Raw genomic sequence first — 23,718 nt, 5'->3', positions numbered from 1 at the left:
TATCATTGCATTTGTTGTTTTATAATATCTTAGCCTGGATTGGTCATTTTCAGGTTAAAAATCCCTATGGACAAGGAACCTGAGCAAGATATAAGACAGGATACTGTTTCTTTGGGGTAGAACAAACCTGATGCATCTGATGAAGTGTTGATAACTAATGACAAAAGAAGGGTGCTGCAGACAGATGAAGATTTGGTACAGAAAACAAATTTCACCTTCATTTTCTTTTTGCTAGGGGTAGCCTAGGGCCTTTGGAAATGAATGGCTGGCCTGTAGCTGACAGCAGTATTGCCTGGATTGGTCATTTTCAGGTTAAAAATCCCTATGGACAAGGAACCTGAGCAAGACATAAGACAGGATACTGTTTCTTCAGGGTAGAACAAACCTGATGCATCTGATGAAGTGTTGATAACTAATGACAAAAGAAGGATGCTGCAGACAGATGAAGATTTGGTACAGAAAACAAATTTCACCTTCATTCTCTTTTTGCTAGGGGTAGCCTAGGGCCTTTGGAAATGAATGGCTGGCCTGTAGCTGGCAGCAGTATTGCAGAAATTAATGTCATTTTCACATACACATCTGTGCCTTTTGAGCTTCAACCGTGTGTTCATGTGAAGTTGAATCCTGCAGCTGCCATGCTGTCACAATAAAGAAGGTGTGTGGTTGAAAGTTACTCAGGAAAACCTGTCAGACCAAGGATCTGTGAGATGTGGTTTGTTAAGAAAGGCATTGGTGAGTCTGTTAAAAGTACAATACAGTGTGGTCTATAGTGAATCTCCATCTACAGGGAGCTGTAAATATAGACTAGACAGCCAGGTCTTTGGAAGGTTGCAGCATTAAACTGCCTAAAGGAAAGGATCTCATCCTGTGACCTCCATGTGCCCTTTCAGTCCTGTGATTCCAAGTCTGAGATAGTTGGCTTACAGAGTTACAGAGTTGAGCATGTGCATGTATGCAAGCATGTTTAGTGCATATCTAAGCATGTTGATATGTGTATAAATATGTGTACATATAAGCATGTATACACGTAAATGCATAATAACGTGTTAGTATGTTTCATATGTTAATATGTTTAATATTATTATGTTCATTTTTCTTTACCTCTCAACCTGTGTCCTTCTTTCTGTCACTCTCTGTCTCTGTCTCTCTACCTACTTTAATGCAAAAATATGGATATATTTACATGTGCAGTTGGATGGCCAACATATACAGTTCTTGAAGTTTTAGTTTCCTCATTTTATCCATGACATTTTCCTAACAGTGAACTCTGTCTAATTTTAACTATTATTGGCAGAGGATAAAAATATAGTAGGAAATTTATTGTTTACTAGGAGAAAGAAGTATAAGCAAATAGTTTCATTTGGTCACTCATGATATTTTCAGATACCACTAGGGAAGGAGAGTGCAGATAGAATTAACATCTACTTTCATTTTGAAGTTTTTTTGTGGGACAGTACATTTTTGGGGCATAGTTTTTCTGATAGGTGCATGAGACTGCAGAGGATTAAATATTTCTGCATTATGATTTGATTCTGGTGCTTAAAAACTACATTGGTCAAGATGGTGACACAGAAATGCAATCTGACTTAGCAAACACATCTAGACTAATGAATAAAACCATCCAGCAGACACTGCTTCAGACTCTAACTAGAGAAAGGATTCCTCCAGAAAAATAAATATGAACATTCCTTATCATATTTGCATTCAGGATGGAAAGCAATCAGTTCTATCCTAGTCCTGTGGCAACTTTCCTGGGAAAAGTTCAAAGCATTGTATATACATTGCTTTGAAAACTACCACAGTCTCTGGGTCTCAGTGACATGGTTTTCCACAGAACTGATCACGGTCAGCATATTGATATTTCATCAAAATGTAGATGTTTGCTCACAAAGATTTACTACTCTTTGTTGACAACGAAGGAAAAAGTGTTTTCATTTTTCAATTCTCAAATATTCCTCCTCACAGTGTAACACCAGTGGAGGCTAAGCATTGATTTGTGTATGTGTGTGTGAGTCTGATGACAAATATAAATGTACCGATTCTAAAGTACAGGCAGTTCTTAGCCACATGCTCCCACACAATAGTGAGAGCATTTTACTTATCCCCAAACCAGTGTGTTGCTTTTGCCAAACTGCCATCTGGTTCCTCTGTCGTCCTTAGTTAACTCTCTTATGTGATTATGAAGGAACACTTCTTTGGGCAAGATGTGAGGTGCAGCTGTCAGTTGGCACCCAGGATTTCTTCCTAGGACTTGAGAACAAAATGATTATCAGCAGCAGCAAATTGAAAATAGAAAATCTAAAACTCTGTTTGAACTAGAGACAAAAGTATTACTGGAAAAACATTTATGTTTTTATAGTTAATGCAAATTGGAGAAGGGCACCAAAGTTTATGCTATGTTTTTTAAAAATGTTCTGAATCTAATGACAATTGAGTACCATATCTAAAAGTATTTATAAAGAGCCCTGCCTTGCCTCTTTCTTGTTCTCTTTGGATTAGCTTGCCTGAGGGATTATTTATGTTTGCAATGAATCATGTTGTTATAGAGTTTATGGAAAATGTGGAAGGCGTGCTGGGCAAACTCTCCCAGTGTGGGTTTTTTTTTAGAAAAGTGATTGTCCTTTGCTGCTTGCACAAGGATTGATAAGTCTTCTTTCTCTCTTTCACTGCCTATATTGTAGCTGCATTATGAGTGTAGTATAAAATCTGGTCTGAAGTCCACCCACTAGTTTATAGGAAGATGGAGATAAAAGGTCAACAAAAATTTTTTTTCCTTCTGATGCCTAATGCCAAGCTGGCCTGGCTTGCCTGGAAAGTGGCTTTTAAGCCACAGTGACTCTACCCACTTAGTAGAGGGACACCAGCAGCATTGCATTTACTGGATAATCAAATCTTTCTTCTTAGGAGAAGGAGTTGTGAAGAGAAAAGAAGTGTGTTGGTGATATGCCCTTCAGTAGTCTTCTGCTGTAAGGAGAGATTCCGTTTTTCCTGTAGAGAGTAGAAATACGAAGCAAGAAGAGTTTTCCATAGTAATTCTTACTGTCTTTAAGAAATTTATAGTTTCTTTGATGAAAAGAAAGCAGTAATTAAAAAATCCTGGCAGTGTGAGATAGGGAAGTACATTGGAACTTTTAGAATGTGGATGTTTTCTACTAAAAGACACTGCACTGAGTCTTGTTACATAACGTGTTATCCCCTTACCCTGTACTCACAAAACCAACAGAAAAAGAGACTCTACACTAATTATAAAGGCATAAATGTGACAGAACAGAGAGAATGTTAAATAAAAATAAAATACACATCTCTTTAATTTATTCAGTAAACATTGATTCATCTTTTGTTTTGAGAAGCAGTTTTATAGTAGCAGCTGAGAGTGTCAACTTTGGAACCATGAAGTCCTGGATCTGAATCCCAGCATTGCCAAACACTATTTGTGTAACCATATAAAAGGTACTTAGTCTCATTAAGCCTACTTCTTAATTTGACTAAGGATAATAATAGTACTCATTTGTGAACATTTTTGTGAAGAGACATTTTCAGAGCACTTGGTATAGCATTCCTGGCCCTAACAGTTAATGATGAAGATTATTTATTTTGCCAGTAGTGCAACTGGATGAAACACAGTAGGTAAGAGTAAATCCTGCTTTGGAGTAGTAGGTGGTTTTCTAGGAATGAAAGTAGCAAATTAAATTTTTGCAGTGTTGTGGTTCTGGAGGATTAATTTTGAATAAAAGACAGAAGGAATGATTTAATAAAGTAGGCCACCAGGATTTCTCCTTTTGTTAAGAAAGTATATATACATATTACATCTATAAAATAAAAAAACAGGACCAAAAGCAGTGCTTCCCAGAGAACAGATTGTGCACCACATAAAACTAAATCTTAAAAGAAATTTTATTAGAATGCCTATTAACACCTCAGCATGCAAGTGACACCCTGTTGAGAATCTTAGGGGCAAATCCTGTGTATTTTTGTGCAGCAACATATCATTATTTTCTAATACCCATTTTTACTGGTAGTTTATTTTTGAAAAAAGTAAATTCTGATATTCTTAAACTACATGTGCAGAAACCATGGGAGTATAATTTTTCACATCTTGATTGCTCCCAGGAATCATCTAAGACCTGAGTTTTCTGTAGCCATCCCGAAGGAGGACCAGGCTTGTGTTATTTATACCTGAACCTCTGAATGTAACAAGTGCCTGACACATAAGTGACAACCAGTAAATATATAGAGTAGCTAATGATGAGCAATCTGTCTTCACACTTCATATATTCTACTACCCAGGGAGCATTCCCTAGTATGGTGGTAAAGACATTAACCCAGGAAAGCAAGAATCAAGTGTGAATACAAGAGAGTTATATAGACTTTGAAACTTTTCATAGATTTCTTATTTATGAAGATGTTTTGTAGAGTAGGTAATGCAATAATAGGGACAAAATCATTTGGGGGGCTGCAGAGTTGCAGTGCCTGTTCTTGAAAGTTATTACTCTACTTGATCCCCTGATTACATAGTAATTTGTTTCATCTGTTGATGTTTTCCCTTGCATGCAATCTGAGAAAGCTACTTAACATTGTTTGTTCATTAGCAATAATATTTCAGTTACTGAGAAAATGTAGGTGATTAAAAAGCTCAGAACATATTTACTTGCAAGAAAACACTTTTGTAATAACATGTACTTTGAGAGCAAAAATGAGAAAAAATAACTGAAGAAAATACTCATTGATATATTCAATAAATTCTGTAAGTATACTGCTAGATCAAGAAAGCTAAAAGTGACCGCCCCTGGTGCCAAGGAGCAGAGCTGCCCCCAGTGCCAAGGAGCAGAGTCCCCTCCAGCACCAACGAGGAGAACCATGCAGATGCCAGCAACACACCCACCCTCCCTCCCTGCTTGAAATGAGAAGACATGTAAACAAATCTAGAAACAGACTTCCAGATCACCTAAAGCAAAGCCAAAAGGAAATGAGATGGAACTCAACCACCTGGATTCACTGAATTGGGAAAAAAAGGGAATCTGGAAAAAATGAAATCATAAATAATTTCTCAGATAACAGCAGAGATTGTGCACACAGTACAAGACATGGAATCCATAAAACAGATGCAAACAGTTATCCAGATTAAAAACTCCATTGAAATTTTACGCAGCAGAATGAGCCAATGTGAGGACAGAATTTCAGATATAGAAGATAAGGTTGCAGTTAGTGACCAGGAAAAGAAAAACTTCTTTAAAATTGTAAGGGACCATGAGAAATCAATCCAGCAGTTGCTAGACAATGCAAAGAAGAATAACATAAGACTAATTGGAGTCAGTGAAGAAACAGGAGAGCATGTAGACAACATAAAAAACCTGTTCACAGAAGTGATGGCAGAAAACTTCCCAAGCAGAGGAAAAGAACTTGACGTACAGATAAGTGAGGCATATAGGACTCCAACTAGCCTTGATCAGAAAAAATCCACACATAGGAATATAATAGGTAAGATTCCAGAAACCCAACAGAAGAACAAAATTCTACAAGCAGTTAGAGAAGAAACACATCACATACAAAAGAATGCCCATCAGAATCACAGCACACTTCTCAATGCAAACCCTCAAGGGAAGAAGAGCTTGGAGTGATGCATTTCAAGCCCTAAAGGAACCCTCCAACCCAGATTGATCTACCCTGCAAAACTATCTTTCAAAATTGATGGAGAAATAAGATACTTTCATAACAAAGAGCACCTTAGGAACTTCATGAATACCAAACCAGCACTCAAAAAATTTTAGACAATATCCTAGGAAAAGACGAGGACCATAACCCCAGGAAGCCCAGCAGAATGAATCCATCGGGTGTGACAAGAAATTAAATGCAAAGAGAGAGAATCCAACAAAAAGAAAAAGTCATGGCAATGATAAGTCAATACGTATCAATTACAACCATCAATGTTAATGGTCTCAATTCACCAGTCAAAAGAAATTGACTAGCAGAATGGGTCAAGAAGAAAGATCCAAAAATATGCTGCATACAAGAAACACACTGAATTCAAAATGAAACTCATAGACTGAAAGTTAAAGGGTGGAAAACAATACTTCATGTGAAAGGAACCCCACAAAAAAGCAGGAGTAGCTATCCTGTTTGCAGATCAAGTGGATTTCAAACCTACACCGATTAAGAGAGACAAAGAAGGACACTACATCCTTGAAAAGGGAACAATTCAAGAGGAAGGGATGACAACCATAAACATATATGCACCAAACACTAGTGTGCCCAACTACATAAAACAAATACTAATGGACATGAAAAATTAAATAAGCACTGATACAGTAGTAGTCGGGGACCTCAGTACCCCACTGTCACAAATAGTAGATCAGCTAGACAAAAAATAAGCAACGAAAGACCAGAACTCAATCAAACTCTTGAGCAAATGAACTTAACAGATGTTTACAGGGTATTCCACCCCACAAAATCAGAATAGACATTCTTTTCAGCTGCACATGAGTTGTTCTCTAAAATAGACCACATACTCGCTCATAGAACATGTTTAAATAAGTGCAAAGGAATTGAAGTTATCCCCTGCATAATATCAGACGATAGTGTGATGAAATTGGAGATCCATAGCAAAAGAAACTGCAAGAATTTCATAAACACATGGAAACTGAACAACACACTTCTGAATAACCAATGGGTTACAGAGGAAATTAAAGAAACAGTTCCTACAATTAAATGAAAATGACAGTACAACATATTGCAGTTTATGGGACACAATGAAAGCAGCCTTATAAGGCAAATTCATAGCAGTGAATACTCATATTAGGAAAACAGAGCTAGCCCAAGTAAATAACCTGGTGCTGAGCCTCAAGCTTCCAGAAAATGAAGAGCAGGACAAGGAAGGAAATTATAAAGATCAGAGCAGAAATAAATGCAATGGAGACTAAGGGAATGATAGAAAAAAATCAACGAAGTCGATTGGTTCTTCGAAAGAATAAACAAAATTGACAAACCCTTAGCCAACCTCATCAGAAAAAGGAAAGGCCCAAATCCATGCAATTAAGAATGAAAAGGATGAAATTACAAAAGACCCAGCAGAAATCTAGAGGATCATCAATACCTACTTCGAGAACCTATATGCCAATAAGATGGACAACACAGAAGAAATGCACAGATTCCTACATACATATGAATTACCAAAGTTGAATGAACTAGACCTAAACATTCTAAATAACCCAATATCAATGAAATTGAAGACATAATTAACTTACCAACTAAAAAATGCCCGGATCCTGATGGCTTCAGTGCTGAATTCTGCAAGACATTTAGAGAGGAACTACTGCTGCTACTGTTTAAACTTTTCAGTGAAATTGAAAGGGAAGCAATACTCCCAAATTCATTCCTGGAAGCAAGCATCACCTTGATCCCCAAAGCAGAGAAAGACCCAACCAAATAAAAGAAGTATAGGCCAATCTCACTAATGAACATTTATGCAAAAATCCTTAATAAGATACTGGCAAACAGAATGTAGAAGATCATCAAGAAGACCATACACCCTGACCAAGTGGGATTCATCCCAGGGATGCAGGGATGGTTCAACATACACAAATCAATCAATGTACTACATTTTATCAATAGAGCCAAGGACAAAAACCATATGATCATCTCAATAGATGCAGAAAAAGCATTTGACAAAACCCAACACGCATTTATTATAAAAACCCTACAGAAAATTGAAATAGATGGTCTCTAACTCAATTTGATAAAGCCCTCTATGAAAAGACAACAGCTAGTATCATACAAAATGGTGAAAAACTGAAATCCTTCACACTAAAATCAGGAAGAAGACAAGTATGTCCATTATCACCACTCCTGTTCAATATAGTTTTAGAAACATTAGCGACAGCTATTAGACAAGAGAAAGAAATAAAAGGAATAAAGATAGGAAATGAAGAAGTCTTCCCCAAAAGAATCATACCACAGTGATATATGTGCACCCTTGTTCATTGCACCACAGTTTGTAATAGCTAAAACTTGGATACAGCCCAAATGCCCACAACTGGAGACTGGATAAAAAAAAATGTGTGGTGTTTTTTTTTATAAAATGACAAACTACTCAGCTTTAAAAAACAAGAAATTAGAGACATTTATTGCTAAATGGATGCATATTGAGGCAGTACTCTTTTAAGTGATATAAATAGGACACACATGTGTAAATACCAAATAGTTTCTCTAGTGTGAGAAATTGAAAGTGTAAATAAGGACTAAAAGGTATAATAGGTAAGGTGAAATAGGAAGAAAAGAGGCAAAAGGGAAGGGGGAGTGGGAGGGATAGAGGAAAGGAAAGAATGGAATGTAAATACTATGAGAAAATGAAAAAAAGGAAACAAAGTCTTTGTAAATAGGGAGGGATGGAGGGGTTGAAGGGAGGGCGGGAGAATGGGAGAAAAAAAAAAGAACCAAGAGAGATTATGTAAAATTGCAAATGTCAAATGATGAATGTCATTATATTGTATACCTAAAATGTACAAATAAAATTAATTAAAAACTAAGTTAGAATTTAGAGCAAAAAAAAAGAAAGAAAGAAAAAAAGAAAGCTTAAGGTAAAAATATGGAGGAGAAATTTTCACTCAGAGACTTTGATTTAATTCTTCTTTAACATATTAGGTAGATTTGATGGACATTTTAAGTGTTTATGCATTAAATATTTCTACTGTATTGCTTAATTGCAGATTTAGTAAATATTCAGCTATTCATTCAGCTAAAATTAAGTAATTTTTAAAGAACATGTTGGTGTATTAATTTTGTGTGTCTAATGGATTTGCGGTCACAGTAGGTTACTTTAGATTGATAAGTACCTGAATTTTAGTCCAGGACAGTGATATTATGGTTAAAGAGTTATAGTTTGTAATAAATAGCCTACCTAGGTCAGAATTCCAACATGTTTATTAGTAACTTAATTTTGTCTACCTTATTTAGCCTCAGTTTTGTCATCTGCAAAGTTAGCCTACTATTATCTATGCCATATTGCTGTTTTGAAGATTAAAGAAATGTGACTGAAGAGTGTTGGTTACAGTACCCAGCTTAAGAACCTTGCTCAGAAACTGATGTCTCTGAAATGTTTTACTGATAGTTATCTATGTAAATATATCAGTTGCATATACTTTGCTTTATCATATTTAATAATGAAGGATTTACATTTCATGGCATTTTATATTTTCCCTTGATTTAAAACTTATGGTTCTTTAAAGTGTGAATTTTGCTAAACAACTTTGTACTCTATCTATATAAATTTTACCATGTAAATATGAACTTATTATGCTGTAGAATATCTGATCTTATTTTGGTGGTCTTAATTGATGCTAGTCATTTACCACTTGCCACTGAGAATAGATAGAAAGCCAAAGTTTAATAGATTGTGTAAATAAAATCACACTTTGATTTTCTAAATTTGAAAACTAACCAACCAAACAAACTAGAACCTGAGGTGAATAGCTAAGTTCCAAAAACAAATCAGAAAAATATTAAATAACATAAAAGGTCACTTATGTTGTTGCAGGTAAGAATTGTTATTAACTTCTCATTGTGTTATTTCATCTTCAAGGAACTAAGTTGAAGGAGATTAAAGTTAAAATTAACCATATCATGAGACTGTGGGACCCAGGAGGGTGTAATTGTTATCCCATAACCCATATCCCCCAGACTGGACATGAGTCTCAAACTCCTTCTTTTATTTGTATTTGTTACCTATGTTAGCCTTCCTTTTTTTTTTTTTTTTTTTAACAGTGATACTTTGGATCCGGTCTAAATGTCTTATTTAGTTTTAATGTAATACAAGTGGATAATAAAGAAATTATAAAAAAGCATTCATCTCACTTCAGAATTTCTTTGTGGTAATAAAATACCTGAGAAAATGAACTTAAATATTTATTTTGGCTCATGGTTTCAGTCCATTCTGACTGGCTCTGTTGCTGTCAGCCTGTGGTGAGGCAGAACATCACAGTAGAGATTTTGTGGTGAAGGAAAACTGTTCACCTCATCCCAGGAGAGGGGGGAAGAGGGGGGGGGAGGGGAACCAGGGAGGGAGGGAGAAAGAGGAAGAGCAAGAGAGAGCGAGAGTGAGCAAGAGAGACAGACAGACTGACTGACTGACTCAAAGGAGCCAGACAAAATATATTCCTGAAGGTTATAGTGCTATACTAATAAACTGCTTCTTTCAACTAGGCACCACCTGCTAAATTTCTATTACCTCTCATAATGCAATCAAATTATGAATTCATCAATAAACCACAGATGAGGATAGAGCTTTTACATCCAAATAATTCAAGTGAGATATACATATGTACCAATTCCCCAAGATGTATGTAGTTATTATCTACTGCAAACATACACTAATTTAAAAGAAATTTTTACCTGGCAACCAAGCCCCCAGCATATGGACTTTGGGGGATACTTTAGATGTGACCCATAATTCTTTCATCAGTTATTATCTTAGCTGGATCTTCTGGTCAACTTGCTTTAGCTTCTATGTCAGGACTACCTGCTTCACCTTGCGTTTTATGTTACCGAGACAACTTATTTTCTTAAACCTTGTGAACCAGTAGTTGTTAGCTTCAGATTTTTCTTTGTCAGCTTCCTCTTTATAGAACTGAAGAAAGCATGCTCTAGATGAGGCCTTGAATAATGGAGTGCTGTGTGTGGCTGGTTTATTATTCTGTCCAGACCACTAAATCCTCCAAATCAGCAATAAGGGTATTTTGCTTTCTTATCACTTGTATGCTCACTGGAGTAATAAATACTTTGAATTTTCTTTAATGACTTTCCCTTTGCATTAAAAGTTTGACTATTTGGCACAAGAGATCAAACTTCCAGCCAGTCTATGTTTTCACCATATCTTCTTCACTAAGCTTATTTCTGGTTTTGATTTAAAATAAGAGATGTGTGACTCTTCCTTTCACTTGAATGCTTAGAGGCCATTTTAGAGTTACTAATGACCTAATTTCAATTGTTTCATCTCGGGGAATAACTAGGCCCAAGGAAAGAGAGAGACATGGGGAGATGGCCAATTAGTGGAGCAGTCAAAATACACAAATTTATTATGTTTGCCATCTTATATTTATGTGGTTTGTGATACCCCAAAACAACTAAAATAGTAACATCAAGGGGCACAGATCATACATCACTGTAAAGGATGTAATGATAATGGAAGTGCTTGAAATATTGTGATGATTACTAAAATGTGACAGAGACACAAAATGAGCACATGCTGTTGGAAAAAGGTGCCCTAGACTTGCTGCAATTTGTAAGAAAAGCAATATCTGCAAAGAGCAATAAGGCAAGCCACACTAAGACAGAGCATGCTTGTAATCTTAGACTTAAGTTTTATACATACAGTTATTCAAGCAATAATAGTAAAAAAATTGAGGGATGTGCAAAAACTTTTTACAAAGGTGACAGTGAAATATGGAGTTATTGTGACTATTAGGAATAGGAAAAACCAAAGCAGTTTTTGTGCTCTCACCAACAGACCACTGAATACAGTACTTCTGGTACCACATGTGTCTGTGGGTTTTGACTACACTGGAGCAGTCAGGGGTCGGATGAACATGCAGTGAGTGTCCTACGATTCAGTTTTCATGCTATCTACCTGGAGATAGGACCACATTCCACAGCTAGAGGACTCATCCCATAACACTGCTCCACTTCTGTTGCCAATCACCAGTCCTCAGTTAAGACCTGTGCTTCTGACCAGTGGACCATTAATTGGGGTTAAGGTTCCATTAACTTGTCAGAGCAGCTCACAGAATTAAGGGAAATACTTTAATTCAATTCATTTATTAGAAGAGATACTACAGAGTGTATAGATGAATAGCTGGATGGAAGAACTATAGGGGACAAGATAGGAGGGGGTAAGGGGCTTCTATGTCTTCTTCTGGCCTGCTATCACCAGGTGCCCTATGCACTCAGCAACTAGAAACTCCCTGGACTCAGGCATTTTGGGTTTTGCTGGAGGAATTATTATTACTTAGGCATAATTACCAATGCTACTTTCAGTCCCTTTCCTCTTCCCTGATGTTGAAGGCAGAACTGAAATTTTCCACCTTTAAATCTTACGGTGGGTCCCTGGGCCTCCAGTTCCTCATTTTCAGGCTATCCAGGAGTCCCAGCTACTTTTTATCTCTTTCAGCATGCCAAAAGTCACATAGCACTTTGGTGATTTCACGTGTTTTGGGAGCCGTTTGCCAGGAACCACAGGCAAAGGTATATTTTTTGTTGTAGCACAGTATCACAGTAACATTGATTTTGTGCTATATAGGAATAGGAATAGCAATAGGTTTTCAGAAGCTTTCTATAATGTGGTGACAGGCCTTTTCACCCTTGCTATTGGAAATCAAGATCTTATGTGGGTTGCACATGAAATTTCAGAACTTCATCTTGGTGAATATTAACTCTTAAAGGATTCAGCTTTTACAGAAAACTTCAATTCACCATCTGTAGTCAGCATTAAAAAGGATGCTTATTGAGCTTTCCATTTCAAAAGAACTATTTGAAGTCAATCATATAAGAGACCTTTTGATGGTAATGTACAAACCCATCAGTCTAAACAGAGCTCCTTCTTTGAAGAAAGTGATGAAGAATCAATACGTTTTCCCCCATAACCCTGAATCCACAAGGCTTTTCATGAATAGGGTAGTTTTACTAGTGTAAATGCGTTGAAACTACTTCAGTTATTCAAATCTTTTCATTCATTGTGACTATATTTGGGCTAAGCATCACCTTTAGCCACAGTTGTAAATCCAGTTTTACAACAGATTTATCTCTCACTTATGAGAAAACCAATTATCAATTGTTCTCTTAAGCTCTTCTCTTTATTGGTCTGATGTAAATTTTCAAGTGCCCGAGACACAGATACTCAGAGATTATCTTAATCTTTTGTGAGGAGCCCATTTCAGGTTACTAAAATCAATAATCTTCAGGTTTGCAAACATTGACTTTTAAATAGATTTGTAATTTGGATCTTTTCATTCATGTTTTCTCTGAGAGATCTACCGTTAAAATGCTTTTTAAAAGTATATAGTACTTGTATCAGAAAATCTTCTAAAAATACCAGAGGACAGACTCATAAATACTTTTAACATTTTATTAATCTTAGAAAAACAGAATTGATATAAGGTTGTATTAGACTTCTACTTGTTATTTTCTCCAGATAAAGAATACATCAAACCTGTGGTAATATTTGCTGAAAATTATTTAATCATTTAATGTCCCCTTTTATTTTTCCAAAAAGTATTATCTAACATCTGATTAAAGTAATTCTGTAATGTCTACTGTATGATTTTTTTCAAATGAAGGAATTTTTATAATTGTAAAATAGGAAAAATTATTTCATAATTAAAAATTTATACAAACCCAACTGACATCAGCAAGATGGCTGACTAGAGGTTCTGGGTATACTTTCTTGTACAGCAGAAGACTGCAGGAAGGAAAACAACAGCTCTGTCATCAGAGTATTGTAGGTAGAGTGCAAGAGTATAGTGAGGATGTCCCAGAGATGTTGCAGAGCATGGAGATGTATGTTGGCCTAAGGAGGAAGGGAGCTAAGCATATAACATCTACTGCCCTGACAGTCAAGCTCAACCTAGAACCAAGAAGGACATTGCTGAGCAGAAAAATGGTGAGCAGGAGTATCCTATCAGTCCCTACTGAAGCTATGGGCACATGGGCATCTACAATGGAGAAGCCTTTGACTTTCCCAAGCCTTTAAACCACACTGGGGAGCTGTCAGTTTTCATACCACTGTATTGACATGGAGAAGGAGCCCAGGGTACCTTTTATTATCACTCACTTACACTCCTGTTTCATGGTACCATCTTAAGACCCCGCTATCCAGGGTGTTGTGAAGCAGCCAAGGAGTTGCCTCCACAGCAGCTGGATCCTACTAGGTGGCCCCATCCGTTCTCCCACCCTGAGAAGCCCCTACACAATCAGGAAGTCCTGTCTACCCTCTTGCTGCCCCAAAAGTGGCCAGATAGCTCTGGTCTTGTACCCATTGCCCCAGAAAGCAGCAGCTAGATGGCTCTACCCACTCTCATGCTGTTCTGGAAGCATCCAGGAGCCAGTGACTAGTCCTTGGTCTGGAAAGGTAACCAAGTAGCTCTGTGCACCTTGGATCATCAAGGCTGGTGGGAAGCAGTCAGGTGGCCCTAGCCAACCATCCTCAGCCAGGAAAGAGCTGGGTAGACTGGGCTTAGGAAGATGACTCACAAAGTTCACCCCCCTAACAACCCCAGGAAACAGCTTTCCTTGAGTGGCTTTGTCCAAAAGTCACCCTGGGATGCAGCCAGGTGGTCCCAACTGTCTTCCTGCAGCCTCAAGACGCAACTGAGCCTTTTCTCAGAAATTTGACCTGCTGTCCTGAGAAGCAAACAAGCAACCATACCTACCCACTCCCAGCTGCAGGAAACATCAGGGAACCCCACGATGAGCAGGTCAGTCCCTAAAAGCCCTCACAGAGTTACCCGTGTAGCCCTTTGTATCCTACCAAGTTCTCCTTCTGGACCTATTGATGCATCCTGTTTCACCTTGGGAGGTACCCCACCTCATTACCATGCTGTGCTATACCTACCTGGTTCTAGTGGGTTAGGCCCACAGCCATATGACCCACAGAGAGGTGCCCACACTTACAGTGGGGTGCATTGTGCTCAGAGCTGCAGCTGACTCACTCTGCCTAAGAGAGCTGTGTTCAGCTGGCATTGTGATTCTACAAATTTTGCAACACCAACATCGATTACAGCTGAAGAAGGTGCACAGACACTACACTAAAGCACCCAGCTGGAAACAGAGCTAATGCAGCCAATCCAGTCGACACTCTAGGTCATGTCTTCAGAGGAAAATCTTATTGTTATGAAAGCCACCTTGTAAAGATTTTAGAAGCCATTCACCTGCCAGATGCACAAATACCAACATGTAGATACTAAAGCATGAAAAAAAGGTAACATTTTGCCTCCAAAGACACAAAAATTCTCTAGCAACAGACATCAAAGAAAAGAATATTGGTGAATTTCCTGAAAAATAATTCAAAATAGTGATTTTAAGGAAACTTAATGATATGCAAAAATACAGACATATTTCATAAAACTAGGAAGACAATTCATGATATGAATGACAGATTTTTCAAGGACGTAGAGATAATAAAGAACAACAGGAATTTTGGAGCTTAAGTACTCAATAAATGAAATAAAAATATAGTGGATTTCTCAACAGCAGAATAGATCAAGCAGAAGAAAGAATTCCTATGCTTTAAGATAAGTCTTTGGAAATAACCAAGTCAGAAAAAATTTTTAAAAGGAATGAAGAAAGTCCTTGAGAACTTGAGACATATAGCACATTGTTAAGTAAGAAAACATTTGAAATATAGATGTTACATAAAAAAGAAGGGAAAGGGAACTATAGAAAAATATCCAATGAAATAAGTGCTAAAATCTTGAGAAAGAGATAGACATCCAGGTTCAAGATCAAAGTACCCCTAATATTTTCCACCCAAAAAAGATCCTCTTTGAAGCATATTATAGTCATACTTTTAAAAGTACAATGGGAAGGCAACCAAGAGATGACAAGGGAAGAAAAAAGAATTCAGATGTGTTATGCACATCCACCAACTCTTAATGAATCATTATGTACTATAAACATATGTACTAATAAAAATAGACATGTAAAAATTAAAAAAAAGTCTAAGACGAGAATTCTAAAGATGGCGGAAGTGTCAAGTTGACTTACAAGGGGTTCGTCTTTAGAATAAGAGCAGACTTCTAAAATGAAACTTTACAGCAAGAGGGAAATGGGATAATATATTCAAAGTCTTGAAGGAAAAAGAAAGCCTTTTCAAGTCAAGCAAAGTCAAGAGAACTCATCACCACCAGACCAGCTCTACAACAAATGCTTAAGGGAGTCCTACATTATAAGGATGACAACTGCCATCATGAATGTACAACGCTTAATAGAATAGATACAGAAAGGAGAAAAAGGAAGAGAATCAAACTCTACCAATACAAAAGTCCACCAATACAGATAAAAAGAGAAGCAGAAAAGAACAAAATATGCAAAACAACCAGGAAAAAGCTAACACAATGTTTGTCTTTACATGTCTATGATGACCTTGAATTTAAAGAGATTATATTCCTCAATTAAAAATCCTCCTGAAGAGAAAATATTTTAAAACCCTAAAACAAAACAGAAACCATAAGAGAAGTAAAGAAAATATTACATAGATTGGCCAAATGGATGAAAAAATAAGCTTCAATGTGCTATCTATAAGAAACCCACTTTAATAGTAAAGGCACACACAGACTGAAAATGAAAAGATGGAAAAAGATATACAGTGGAAATGGAAACCAATGATCAAAAGTGGCTATACTTATGAGGTAGAATAGAATTTAAAAGACAAAAACTACCAAGGTCACTGTATAACGATAAATGTTTATATAGAACTGGCAGCAAGTTAACGTGAAGATCTGGCTAATCGGTGAAGGTAGTGTTATGGTTTGGATCTGAAATGTCCCCTAAAATTCACGAACCTGGGACTTGGTTCTCAGATGATGGGCTTTTGTATGTTGATTCAATCCTGAGGGTTCTAACTTCATCAATGGATGAATCTATTGATGGAATAGTTACAGGAAACCGGGAAGTGTTCAGGGGAGAAAAGATGATTAATGGGTACAGGGAAGCAGTTGGAAAGAAGGAATAATTTTTAACAATGGTTAAGAAATATTTTTTGACTATTTCAAAGTAGCTGGTAGGAGGAATTTTGAATGTTCCAAATGCTAAGAAATGCTAAATATCTGAGGTGATAGATATGCCAGTTACCCAGGTCCGATCCTTGCACATTGGTTACTTTTACTGAAAGAGTATAACTATATATAATTATTCTGTCAACTAAAAATTAAAATGTATTTTAAAAATTCAGTTAAAAATTACATAAGCCCAACCAGTACATAGTTAACCCTTCAAGTCCTCTTGTTTTCTGTTGAAGAAAAATAAACCCGGTGAAGAAAAAAACATATCATGGAAGGCTTTGGATAATCAGTGTTTAATTTACCTGATATAATTCTTCAGAATCATAGCATCATCAAGTTCTGATACTTATAAATCTAAAAAGCTTGGATAACCACATTTTTTTTTGATTTTTTTTTTTTACTTTGTGATTTTGTTTGTGGTAATTGTAATAGTCACTGTGTATTAAAAACTTTCATGGGACTGTCTCCTTATATGTATTATGTCTATTATATATATTATGTCTATATACAGAGACTGTCTCCTATATATATGAAGCAAACTTGATATTTGCTTCTAACAGGCAAACAATTATAGATTCACTTAAATAATTTGCCCAATGATTTACAGCAAGTGGGTGAAAGACCTAGGGTTCAAATTCTTGGTTTCTTACTCCACTGCACTATTTTTCTTATGTTGTTAACCCATCCCAGTACATGCGCGCGCACACACACACACACACACACACACACACGGCCCTCTTCCTGACTGCTGGTGGTCTGATTCCTAGCATAGAGTCCCATGTGCGTAACAGATTGCATACTAACCTACCCTAGCATAGTTAAAAGGGAACTTTCAGTTTTTATAGATAATTTCTGTATGTGTATAGCTCCTACTATATGCCGTATAGAATAAATTTAAAGATAAATCGGAAGTACTTTCCGTCCTCAAAAATTTCATAGTCCATAGGAAAAGTCAGCAAAATTTTTATTTAACATTTATGGTGAAAAATAGTGTATAAATAGATTTCCCAAAGGTGTACTGCCAAAAGGTTTCAAAATGTAGTCAATTCCCTCTAAACCCTGTGTGGGAACATGAGAGTGTCATTGGATGCAAATCCCTCAATTTGTTTCAATAATTCAGTTCTTAGAGCTTGGAGTACCTCTGCTGAGTAGGGCAGTGAACTTTGACCGTGCCACTGGCTTACCATTTTTAAGGTAAATATGCAAATTAAGCTTCACTTTCAGTGCTGACTTACCAATTAAAAAAACAATTCAAGTTTGACTTTAGTAATCTAAGTATATTTATATGTATTAATGGTACATCTCAATTTGAACTAGACACATTTAAAATGCCATAGCCATCTGTGACTAGTGAGTTCTTTATTGAGCAGTTCAAGATAATGTTAGAATTACAGATGTTCAGAGAAAGTTTGGATTGAAGAAGAAGAGAGTGGAAAGCATATGAAACATTTGTTCTGGGTCATGAAGTATTAACAGACTTTATGTAGATGATGGAAAACCTAACAGGAAGAACGCTAGATTTTGAAACAGTTTCTTGCAAATGATCATAACAGCTGTTGAAAATGTTAGTTTATAATGTACTTCTCTTAATTATTAAAGTAGGCTGTTACCCAATTTAAGGAGTTTGTAATACTCAGTTTGTCATTTTTACTTTATATTCTAAGGGCATGGGACAAAATCAAAAGATTGTTCAGTATTTCCAAAGTCTGCAGAATAGTGGTCTTTAAAGCTGTTATGTAAAGAACAGAATTTTTGGCTGAAGTGTATCAGAACCTAAACAAACCTACATGGTGATTCAGAGTGAATCCCAAGATACTGTTTCCTTGTATGTGATTTTTTAAAAATTTTGCTCAATCCCAAACTTGTTAACTAAAAAAGAATTTTATTTTGCTAGCACCACAGTTAACACTCATGAGTCTGGTGTCCCACAGAACATATGCTTAGGAGCACGGTTCTAAGGTATTTTTTATCTTCACCAGTCTGCATAAATTGTATTTGAAGAATGTTCTATCATTACTTCCAGAATTTACGAATATTTTCTAATTATATATTTCTAATTACAGTCTGTCACATTTAGTTAGATGATAACATTTATTCATTTATTCACTGAAATTACTACCTATCTTTTCATCTGTAGAAATGCATTTTTTCCTGAACTACAGCTGCTTATGTGATTTCTAATGACTCATGTAAATTGATAAATGATAGGCATAATACTTTGTACCTCATTAAATATTCTTCAGCTAGAAGCCTGGGAATATCTGCAACTGTAGCTTTGATTATTCACTGATTTTTAAATGATTTTCAAAAAATTATAGGAGGCTGTAAATTTTTTGTCATTAGTTTTTTTTAATGTATAATTGCTTAACACTGACAAGTCACTTGCCTACAACTTGTCTGCAAAAACAACTAGGATTTGTACAAATATTCTTAATGTAGACACAAAGAAATACAATGGGTTGCCACTTTACTACTTCTAAATATTCCATGGCTTATAGTAATATAGTCGATTATCCTTTCTAACATATTCTTATTAGCCTGTGTCCTGGAGAGTAAATGATGACGTTTGCTTGTGATCAGATTCAGGACTCTTGCTTTGGTCCTTCTAGAAGATGCCCAGAGCCCTGCCTGTACATGAGTAATGCACCCTTTATAGTTGCCTACTGACTCCCTGTTGCCTCTCTTCACTGGAGAAAGAAGCTATGAAGGATGATCCACTGAAAGAGCTATGAGGGTACAGAAAGCAATAGTCCCAAAGCCCAACGCACACCCAGCCTCACACAGAAGACTGGATTGCCCTTGGAGTAGTCTCTTCTGCCGTAATGACTTTGGTAGGGATCTGGGGATGTGAAACCATAGTTTAGCAATGAGTAGCAGAGTGGGGCAGATGATGAAGGGTTAGAATCCAACAACACCCAGCTCTGAGGTCACGGAGGAGGGTGGCAGCCTGAGTATACCAGGCTCTGCTGCATGGCTGGAGGTTTGGCCTTGATGCTGTCTTGAAATTCCCTGTGGCCAGACTACGACAGGGCCTCATGATGCAGAAGCCTCCAACCCTTAGAAAACCCCCTTTCCTAGTGTGCCTGCTGCATATCCCATGATGTAAGGAGTGAGGCCCTAATACACTTCTACCAGTAATTTCATTTGCAAATAAGAGAATGTATAATAACATATTTTCTATGTGTAGTATTATACTTTAAATTTATTTTCTTTCATTTTGTACCTAATTAAATCCTTAGAACTTTCTTTGCAAACTAAATTTGTCTGCTCACTTTTTAGTGTTTTTTAAATAGAAAAAAACCCTAGATATTTGGTATAGTACTGTTTAAAAAATACTAATTAGATCAAGGATTAATCTTTAGCAGTCATTGTTAGAGGACTACCCTCTTTTGTTTTTTCTTTTTTAGAATCGAATCAAGCCATCTCTGTGTTGTTGTTTTGTTTTTACAATATTTTAATCAGCTATTTTTTTTTTTTTTTTTGGTACTGGGGATCGAAGTCGGGACCTTGGGCTTGTGAGGCAGGTGGCGGAACCACTGAACTAAATCCCCAGCCCAAATCAGTTGTAATTTTACTTAGTCAACCTTGTCTATTATTAAAATTTCAGCATCCATTCTGTTAGATTCTTGGTGTTTTTCTATGCACAATCTTAACATTCCTATTCACTACTTATGCTCTCCTTTGCCCTTCCAGTCTCTGCTCTGTTTTCAGTGGTCCAAAAACCAGATATGCAGGTGAAAGTTCCTTCGTTAACAAGGAGGAAATTAAGCAGACATTTCAGTTTCCTTCTTGGATCTGCAAATGTAAATGGCTTACGCCTCTTTTCTGTTTTTGTTGTTCTAAAATAATTAGTGATTATGTCCAAAGAGAACTTAACATTGAATTATCTATAGGAAAAGAATTTTAAAAGTAATGCTTTAAAATTGACTGTGCATATAGTGTGTTGTTTCTTAAAACTCAGTTATGAATTGCAAGCAGTTGTCTTCATCTGCATTGATTAGAGCTAATTTCTGGATGAGTTTCAAGTATTCTGCTGTCTTTTCTAATGAAATTCAAGAAAGGGAGACAGAAAATCTCTTAATGATAATGTGGTTTTGTTAGTCAATACTTTTAAAAAGTAGAAATACTTAAAACCATTATGTAAAACATTCCATTATTTATATTAAGTTCAATAATGATGTTAAATATAAATTATATGAAGCAGTTATTTTGGACTAAGCTCCTGTGTCTGTGCCGAGACCCCACAGACCAGACTGAAAATCAAAATGAGTCAATTCATGCTGAAGCTCCCTGTCATCACACTGAAAGGGAATTGTTATCTGGTCTTCTGAGAAATAGGGAGAAAGACAAAACAACAAATTTCTCAAACAGCCCAGTTTCAATGGACATGATACTGAAATTCACAGCTTTAGTTCTTATACAACGGTAACCTGAAGTAACGTGAGGTTGTCCAGTTATTTTTCTGTTGTTCTTTTTCCTTGTTTTGCCTTACAAAGGAAGAAAAGTTGAAGATACTGATTCACTGCTTTTTTTCTCCATGCTTTAGTCTTTTTTTTGTGTATAAATTCAACCTCTTTTGCTCAGATCATTGGACACATTCTATTGTATGAAATAAGGTGTTATTGCATTCTAGAACCACCAAATAAAATAAATTAAGATCTTTAAGTTGTGGTAACTTTATCCTTTAATGAAGGTAGTAAAGGATGTAAATTAATGAAGCTATTTTTGTGGCACTCATATGCCTAACATGAATTGAGTTTAGCAGAGAAATGATATACAAATCCCATTGACATTGTGGAAATAAACTTGATTTCATATGAGTAATATTTAAATAAGCCTTCCAGAATTTGTCATGAGTTTCATACGTAATGAGAAATACATACATGCATGTGTGAATAATGGAATATTTTTCATGAATTCTGTGACTAAATAAATATAATTATTTGAATAATATGTACTGAAATGGAAATGTTTTACTTCGGTTTTTAAATCTCTCATTGATTATTGCCCAAATAATTGTTTTCCATAATCATGCTTTTGTTATGTTATTTAATTAGCATTAGGATAATTGTATTTTCTTATGAGAATATGTTTTTCTTTTATTTAAATTGTCTTGTGTATGTTCTCACATTGGATATTTTACATTTTCCTTAAACAGGGCCGGGGATTTAGCTCAGTGGTTCCGCCACCTGCCTCACAAGCGCAAGGTCCTGAGTTCCATCCCCAGTACCAAAAAAAAAAAAGTAAATAAACATTTTCCTTAAACAGTCTAGTAAGTGTTGGAAAACAGTGCAGTTTTATAGACATTTTCTTTTGCATAATAATATAAGGCAATCGCTGGGAAAATCGTAAATTTTCCTCCATGACTGGAATACAAATAAAATAAATCTTCCAAGAACAATTCTTTTAATCTACTGCTTGGAAAAATGAAGGCAACTGTAATATCCATATGGGAAGAGGTCAGCACATCCTGAATTCTGAACTTTTAAATTCCACATGCCTAAAAATTAGTGAGTTTTGGAAATCCTGTTCTGTTTCTACCATTTCTAAGAGCCATATCTCTACTGTATTCCCCAGTGGTTCAGGCCTGCCATACTTAGCCCTGCAGTACCCCAGAATAACTGGTTTCACTGCAGCTCTAGTGAAGGAGGATGTTTATGTAACTGCTAGTATATTTAATGTGAGCTAGAATCAAGATTCTTGAATGATCACTTGAATGTGCACAGCCTAGGACACGTTCCCAGCCACCCCAAAAGCCAAGCTTATGCCCCTTAGTTGAGAGGGAGGGAGGGAGGAAGGTGTGGGAGAGACAGAGAAACAGACGGACAAAAAGAGCAGTTTAAGGATTTCCTTTTATCCAGAGATTTTAGGACCCTAAGATATGCATGATTTCAGGAGATTGATTTCCTCAGGGCTCACCCCAAAGGCTACTCTTCTTTTTTTATAGTGTCTCAGGACTGAATTTTCCATGGTGGTTGCATGAGAAACTTCCTTTGAGACACTGAATGGGCCCTTCCTCCTATGTTTCCCTGGTGAGCAAATTGGAGTTCCATCTGACCCTGGAATAGGTATGTGGACCTGCAGGACTACTGTACCTAATGAGGCTGCTACATGTCACAGAGGATACTTCTCAACACTGCTTCCTATTTCTGGTTAAAGGGAATAAGTGTTTCTTATCTTTGATGCTTGTATGTACAAGCACTCATTTTTTAGGGACTTTTGAGCCTCTAGGTGCCAAAAAGGAAAACCTTAAGGTTGCAGTAATTTGTAGACAAGAAGAGAGAAAAAGAAGGAAAGGAAGAGGTAAATTATTCTTCAGAGGGTGAGGAATTGGGGAAAGTGGGGAAGAAGAAAATGGAATGCCTTGGGTTGTCTTACAGTAGTAGGCGTCTCAGTGCCCTCCCTCTCTTTTACCTCCTGCCACTGGCTCCCCAAGAGAAAATGTCACTGGGTTTGGTCTGAGAGGTCCCTAAGGCTGAAATAAGGAACCTAACCCACCCTTTTATAGAGTAAGTTTGTAGGCTTGCTGACTCCTATTACAGAAAACAAAAACAGAAGTCAGTAGGAGGCTCTGGAAGGATTTATTAGGTAGATATTTTGGGATACATAGTGGAGTGTGGGTACTCAGAGAAGTAAGACCCATTATTTCCTGTAACAAGGATCATTTATGCTTTTCTTGAAGGGTAGAAACCCCACAGGGAAGGCAGGCCCACTCCCAAGAAGGGTAGTAGCATATTTTACAGGAACTGGATTCTAAAAGTTGCAGTTTTCCTAAAAGTACAATTTTTAATTATAATTCCTTTGTCTCTTTTTTTAACCTATCCTTTATTTCTTTTTTTTCTACCTCAATACCTATTTTTTATAAGTAGAAACATTTCAAGTTATATCATCAAATTGGGCAACTTGTTTTTGATGCTCTTTGATAAAAATGTATATGTATATATTGACTTCTATA

The 23,718-nt window shown here is 36.5% G+C and overlaps 1 protein-coding gene across 8 annotated transcripts in view; it reads left to right on the top strand.

Moving 5' to 3' along the window:
* Ccser1 (coiled-coil serine rich protein 1) overlaps positions 1-23,718 on the top strand; it is a 1,339,591-nt gene that overhangs the window by 52,076 nt on the left and 1,263,797 nt on the right. Inside the window, exon 1 of one of the 8 annotated variants that reach the window (XM_087215777.1) lies at positions 13,312-22,831. The exons of the other annotated variants lie outside the window; for them this stretch is intronic. The gene's annotated coding sequence lies outside the window, so the exon portion shown is untranslated. Of the gene's footprint in view, positions 1-13,311; positions 22,832-23,718 lie in introns of those variants that run through there. 8 annotated transcript variants of the gene reach the window in all.

Source organism: Heterocephalus glaber, unplaced genomic scaffold (genome assembly GCF_053883595.1).
Source record: "Heterocephalus glaber isolate CG9 unplaced genomic scaffold, H.glaber_assembly_v1.0 deba00001454, whole genome shotgun sequence".
Lineage (NCBI taxonomy): Eukaryota > Metazoa > Chordata > Mammalia > Rodentia > Bathyergidae > Heterocephalus > Heterocephalus glaber.
The sequence above is the reverse complement of the archived record's forward strand: the minus strand, read 5'-3'. Positions and strand labels throughout refer to the sequence as shown.